Raw genomic sequence first — 7,204 nt, 5'->3', positions numbered from 1 at the left:
AGCTCTGCGTTGTGTAACTTTCTCCATTCTCCTGTAACATAATTAAAAAGTACAATGAGAATTGTGAAATTTTATTTTTAACTAACCAAGTAATGAAAATTTAAAAATCATACTTACTTTTCACAACCAATCTCTATACAAAAAGAGTTAAACTTTAATTTTGTATAATAAGGATTTGTTTCAACCAAATGAAAGGACACTTAAGTATTTTTATTATTTCAGGATTAATGGAGAAGGGCGATGTAATTATATATATATATATATATATATATATATATATATATATTTTGTTGTATAACATTATGGAATGCTGACAAGTTGATGTATTGAATCAGCATTACACAATTCTAATATCCCGACTTTTGCCTCAGGACTAAGGGAATACTTCGACAAAGGACAGATTGCAAATAACTTTATTTTATTTCTTCATTATACAGATTTAACATAAATCACAGTTAGGCAACAACAAAAATACACAATGAACAATCAACTGTATTATTTTCTGTGTAACAGCACACTTACTTTATTTTTCTGAAAAACACAAAGAAAAAAAAGAAAATAACTATGGTTTTGGACAGACATATTATGTTTGCTCCAGCATTTGCATCAGCCAATAATTCTTAAATTAGTCATTATATTACCAAATTTTCAGACGTCCTCTTCCTTAACCAACCTCTTGATAATGTTTGGTGGCATCATAGGATCCTTTGAGACTAAAAGAAAGACAGAATTTGATTTAACACAGAAATTGTCAATGTTAAAAGGGCATCTGTGCAAGTTTTATATAAGAAAGTAATTACACATAGCCCCATTTAACAATAACTGAATTACTTTGTAGTGGAATTATAGTGGACATTATGGTGACAACACTGGACTGGACAATTAATCATGTAAATATCAGTAGAAAAGGGGGGGAATTAAAATTAGAATAAAAAATATATTATGTTGTACAAAGAGTGAAAATTAATACTGCATAAATAACATTGTACCGGGATCTAAAATATGACATCAGGCTTTGAAACAGAAATGTTGAAAATAAGCCAAACTTCCAGTGCAATCTAGCACAAGGATCTGGCAAGTTTTGTAGCAAAATACCACCCTCACAGAATTCCTTGCTTTTGAAGGTACACAAATCTAACTATATCATATTTCGTGAAAAAAATAGTGGTATTGATACAAGACATCATATTATCAGACACTTTCACTTTCCTCTGAATTAATGGTGGCCTCTGATATGCCTGTCTAGCTGGAAGTCATTGTGCAAAATGTTAACCCTCATGGCATGGATGTCGGAGAGGTTGGTGTATCTGAGAGACCAACAAAATAAGCCTCACTGGCTTCTTGGAACACCATGATAGCTAATCCCTGGAAGTGAAACTCTATTGTTAAGTTCTACGCAACAGAAAAAACACAACTTAAATTTATCAATGATGAGATCATCTAGCATCCTTGTATTTGAATGTACAGCAATCTATCTGTAGGCATATCATATTTTGTTAAAAAAAAATTGTGGGTTTTGATATGAAGTGTCTGATCATCAGAGATATTTTCACTTTTCTTAAATTAGTGGCCTCTGTTGCACTTGTCCTGCTGTATGTCGTGCAAAATGGTAACCGTCATGGCCTGGATGGTGGAGAGGTTGGTGTATTCGAAAACCAGCCTCCTATGACACACCTTGGGCAATGAGTGTGTTGATAAATTGGTCTACTACACAACTCGCTTCATATGGCTGAATGACAGTCAATTAACCACCATTAAGGGGGGGGGGAATTACTTATGAATTACTTACATTTAGAGAATCACCTTTCCAAATGTCGTTTATTCCTGTTTGCATTGTCTAGCAATGGTAACTCCATTCTGTCTCAGCCATATCTACAAAGTTCACATTTAAACATAAATAATGCAACTTAACATCACAGTTCATTACTCAGATTCTACAGAAATTATATTTACCATTAACTGATCTCGTCTCCTTTTGTTGTGGGTTTCTATTCTGCAATTTTATTGTGGTAGAAAGCATTATCCATAATAATAATCGAAGGATCTAAATTTCTCAACCCAACAATAAGCTACCTTTCCACCCACTTCTGGAATGTATTCATGGCACCAGTCTTCAAATTGGATGCAAAAAGTTAAATCTGCATCTATAAAAGACACAAGATATTTAGATTCTAGATAGAACATATAATAAAAGTTACTACACCATATATAGTTTAATAGTATTGTAGTTACACTACCAGGTTCCATCTTGTACAATGACCAGTCTTCCTACCACAGCAGGTCGATGCATAATTCCTTGAACCTTATCTAACAAGAATATTTTGGTACATACGAAAGGTTATCAGTGATGGGACTTTACTTTATTTGGGACTTGTATTTCTAAGTAAGCTTAAAATTGTTCAAAATTCAGTTGCATGTAAACTCAACCACGTGCATTAGTTTATAATGAAGTTGCATTAGATTAGGTTACAGAAAAGTCTTCGTATGTTAAATTATGTGTAAATATTTTTTAACACACTATCATGGACGCATCCTTATGGAATAAGATCTGTACTGATCCTGTCAAATATTATCTATAAAAACAGGTAGGCCTACTTACAAGAGATTTGCAATTCTTGCCATTAGAACTGCTTCGGTTTGACAGATATCTTCCTATTCTGCTTCAGCCTTCAATTGTCTGTACATATTAACCACTGCTTATTGTAAGCTGCTCTGTAACGAAAGCCTTTTCTTTCTTGATGTAGGCCTATAAGTTCTTCAGACTCTTTCCTTCTGGATATGTTATAACCTTAAAATAAAATGGTTATTGCATTTTAAAATATGAACTACACATTAACCTAACTTCAACCTTGATTTTATTCACTTTCATTAGACTAAATATTTGTAAGGTTATGTAAAATTACATTACGTAATTCTCCAAAATAACTACACCATAGGAGACACTATTTTCTTTTGTTCCATTGACTTCTGTGAGATGATACTGGTAACACATGGTTTTAGTTTGGACCTATAAATACTTTCAACATAAAAGTCATTTGATACCTGTATATTCTAATGGATAGTTGGAAGTTTTTATTACAGCAAACTAATAAACCACGAGTTTACCACTATATACATCTCTCATAAGCCAGTGAAACATGCCTTCTTTGATGTAGCTTCTCTGGAGAATACCAATTAACATATTACAATGTTGGGTTAAATCCAATTATAGGCTGCCGAGGCGAAGTGTCGTTGCGGACGCGCGCAAGGCTACTACGAAAATCAAATTAAGCATGTATGCATGGCAGCCAACACTACACTCCCTAGCGATGAGAGAAAAGCTGCTATCATGTATTTCCGAAGCCAATAAGTTGTAACTATATGAAATCGTGGACGTAGTTTACAGACAGAACACTAGAGTTGAGCTTAAACGATATTTCCAAGTATCTGTGACAACTGTGACAATTAAATATCTGTGACTATTATCTGTGATTTTGTCACACCGATATTTTATATAGCGATAAGTAAGCACAATATGCATGAATTACACCGATATTTTGTCACACCGATAAAAATTAACAGGAAATATTGAAGAGCAGTGCAATGTGAATACGAATTGTCTATACACGCCACACATCGGTGGTTTATATGGGAAAATGCAACAAATAAGTTATGTACATGTACCATTAACAAATAAATACTAAGCTAACTCAACAGAAACATGTAAAAAGTTAACCTCATATAGACTGCGTGCGCATGGCGATAATTTGACTATGGGAGCCCCTAGCGGCCGATGCGGAAGATAAGTCGTGTGAGTGCAGAGCACGCAATTGAATAGAGACATGTCATCGTCTATAGAGATTTACGTGGGTTTTAAAAAAATTCAGTGGGATGCATCGTATTTTAGAGCTTCTACACTAAAGAAAGGTGCACAACTCGCTGAAAGTAATCACATATTCCAAGTGAAAGAGAAGTTGAGAGAAGAAATATCCGGCTTATGCTTGAGAGAAACAAGCATTAATCAACCGCCTTATGCAGTTCAACTTAAAGTAAGATTTATTATGACTTGCCATATATTCGTATATTTACATTATTCATTTTAAATATAACTTCATTACCCATGTACCCATCACAGTTTAAAATTAGTTTTACAGTTAATTTACTCTAGATTAATTTCTTACAGATTGATTGTAATAGAAATGTTACATCAGCTGAGTGCAACTGCAAAGCAGGTCTTTCAAGAAGCTGTAAACATATTGCTGCGTTGTGCTTGCACATTAATATTGAGAGAGATTCTTCTAAAACATCTTTTCTGCAACAATGGGAGAAGCCTAACAGTGTTGCTGCAGAATATTCTAAAGGGGAAAATGTAGGAGAAATATTCAAACACAAATCAGAAAAGCGACCGATTTATTGCGTGTCAGAAAGTGAAAACAAGGAAGCATTATGCAAAACAGAACTATACGAGCAAATAAAAAATATAGACTGTCCCTTTTCAAAAATTTTAAAGGCAGAATGTGAAAATGAATCTGCAATTATCTTCACTTCCATTATTAAACAAATCGTAGATAGTGCTGTAGAACTGGGCGAAAGGGGATTACTGTTTCAGTGTCTTTACCAATTAGATAATCAAAAATTTCACAAACTGTTTAGATGCTATGAAGTTAATTATCTGTACAATAGTGGCAAAATATCGCTAGTGCAAAAAGATTATGAGCGCGTGTTGACAAGCATTCAATTGAATTTTTATTGTGACAATGTGAAAATCACAAATTCGCAGAAGCATAAAATTGCAATTGAGACAAGGACGCAATATCGATGTTCTGAGTGGTTCCAACAAAGGAAGTTACGCATTTCGGCCAGCCAGAGTGTACACAAGATTATGACACGGCACTCTGGAGACTATGATACACTAGCATTAACGTTCATTGGTTCTAAAGACATAAACAGTCCAGCAGTAAGATACGGCAGAAATAATGAACAGACGGCACTTAAAGAGTACTGCTTGACATATAAATGTTGTGTGAGACAGCTTGGTTTGTTTGTAAAAGAACAACAACCATGGCTTTGCTGCAGTCCAGACGGAATAGTGCTAGGTCAGGATTGTCTTACTCTCTTGGAGATAAAGTGTCCTTATTCATGTCGGGAGAAACCAGTAATTGAGGAGCAAATATGTAATGTTCCATATTTGTGTGTAACCAGTGATGGTGGTGTAACATTGAAGGACACTCACGTATATTACACCCAGGTACAGGTATCAATGTATATTTTGAATCTCGTCTCCTGTGATTTGTTTATATATTCTCCAAAGGGGAGTGTGAAAGTGAACATTTCCATAAATGAAGAATTCCTTTCAAATATTATTCCCAAAGTAGAGAAATTTTATTTTGAACATTATCTTCCATTAATTTGTAAACAAGCAGTAAGTTAAATAGTTTTAGTGCATTTCATCTATTGTAATCCCATGCCTCTATAACTGTCATTATTTAGACACGAATGTTGAAAGAATATCAAGGTTGCAATACTATAGTCAGAGCAGAAAAAGAGAACAAAAAATGAAATACAGAAACATAGTACTGATTATACAAATTACTTAATTAAATAACTAATAATACAGAATATTTGAACTAAAATTGCGAAAATACAACATGTTCCATTAAAACTATGCTTAATAATTATACACATTAGACTGGACCTTGATATTCAATTAGATAACCTGCTGTGACTACTTTAGGTTCATATGCAACTTAGTCTTGTGATTTAATGATAGGAGGACTAAAGTTTACCAAGACACCTATTACATGAAGAATTTTGTCTATATGAGATAGTAAATCCATACTAACTTTGTTGCTTAATAATTTGAAAACCTTCATTCTATGAATGGCTCTTTCAACATGAATTCTAACTGATGCTATATCAAATGTTGTATCAACTTCTTCAGCTGAAAACTGAGGATTAAATGCAAAAGGTGGCATCACCATTATAGCCTTCTTGTTTTGAATACAAGTTTTTATTTGTGGGAACCCTTTGTCGCACATAACCAAATCTCCTGGCTGGATATAGTTTAATATACCGGAATGAACTGTAATGTAGCTGTCTGTCGCTCTTCCACCATAACATTTAGAAAGAAAACAAATATATCCTGATGGAGTAATGGCGACAAGAAATTTTAAGGTGAATGTATTTTTATAATGAGAAAACATTAAAATTCTTTGGCGAACAGTCTGAGGTCTTTCACAGGACACTTCACTGCAGTCTAAAACACATGTGCAATTTTCAAAATTTCGTTTAAATGCATTTGGCATAGTATTTATAATAGTGGATCGCTGTGGCCAGAAAATCCATTCCTTTGTTTTCTCAAAAATATGATGGAGAGTAAATTTGAAAGTGGCAGATGCTGTAGTTCTATGACAGTTAAAAATAACTCCAAGAGCTGCAAAACTAATACCGAGTTTTTACATTTCATTAATAGAAGTAATAGCATATTTTCTTTACCTAGTGTGCATTTCTTATTGACAGAAGGTAACAAAGATAACAGAATGTGAAACACGGCAAGCTTAACACCAGCTATATCAAGAAGATTCTGTTCGCTTTCTTTCACTGAACTAAACCCACAGAATGAATGTTTGACATCTACAGAGTCTACATTAACACCACAATCTCTTTTGAACCCAGTGTCTGTCATTGTCTGCTTATTTACACGAGGCACTGATAGGTTTGTCTGGACTTCCGCTTCACAATTATTTCGCAGAGAAGAAAACAATACATTCACACCGCTATCACTACTTAGGGTCGCTACATCTGTCTGTGTACTCGCGTCACTGAATGTGCAAGGAATATATTCCATATCACTTACGTCAACCATCTCATTTTCATGTCTGTGTTTTCGCCTCTTGTATCTAGCCGTCACTCGGTATTCTTCTCTTTGTCGGTGGCGATCTGATAAATTTGGACTCATATACAATCTTGGTATATAACCAGGACTGTCAGGATCTCTTGTCGGTGTTCCGCCTATAAAATGCCGATTACAAACACGTGAATTATTTGTCGGATACCATGGCTTCCCATCAATCGTGTCTCGCTTTAATGCCGCAATCCAAGCTTTCCTCCTAATTATGTGCTGCCTACTGTTCGGGAACACGAAAAACTTGGTCCCAGGAGGACAATTTCTATAAGTGTTGTTACATCCAACCACAGAACAATTTGTTCTACTTTTTGCAGAACT

At 34.5% G+C, this 7,204-nt stretch overlaps 1 long non-coding RNA gene across 3 annotated transcripts; it reads right to left on the bottom strand.

Moving 5' to 3' along the window:
- Positions 1–395: 395 nt before the first annotated feature.
- On the bottom strand, positions 396–3,281 carry LOC138705795 (uncharacterized). Of its 3 annotated transcripts, none has more exons than XR_011333788.1 (5): positions 3,187–3,281; positions 2,600–2,788; positions 1,954–2,144; positions 1,790–1,872; positions 396–713 (listed from the first exon to the last, which is right to left on the bottom strand). It is a non-coding gene; the product is annotated as an uncharacterized lncRNA (long non-coding RNA). The 3 variants fall into 3 exon arrangements; XR_011333787.1 differs by having other exon boundaries at positions 3,142–3,259; XR_011333786.1 differs by lacking the exon at positions 3,187–3,281 and having other exon boundaries at positions 2,600–3,135.
- Between the last annotated feature and the right edge of the window lie 3,923 nt (positions 3,282–7,204).

Source organism: Periplaneta americana, chromosome 9 (genome assembly GCF_040183065.1).
Source record: "Periplaneta americana isolate PAMFEO1 chromosome 9, P.americana_PAMFEO1_priV1, whole genome shotgun sequence".
NCBI classification, from domain to species: domain Eukaryota; kingdom Metazoa; phylum Arthropoda; class Insecta; order Blattodea; family Blattidae; genus Periplaneta; species Periplaneta americana.
This window is presented reverse-complemented; position numbering and strand designations above follow the sequence as displayed.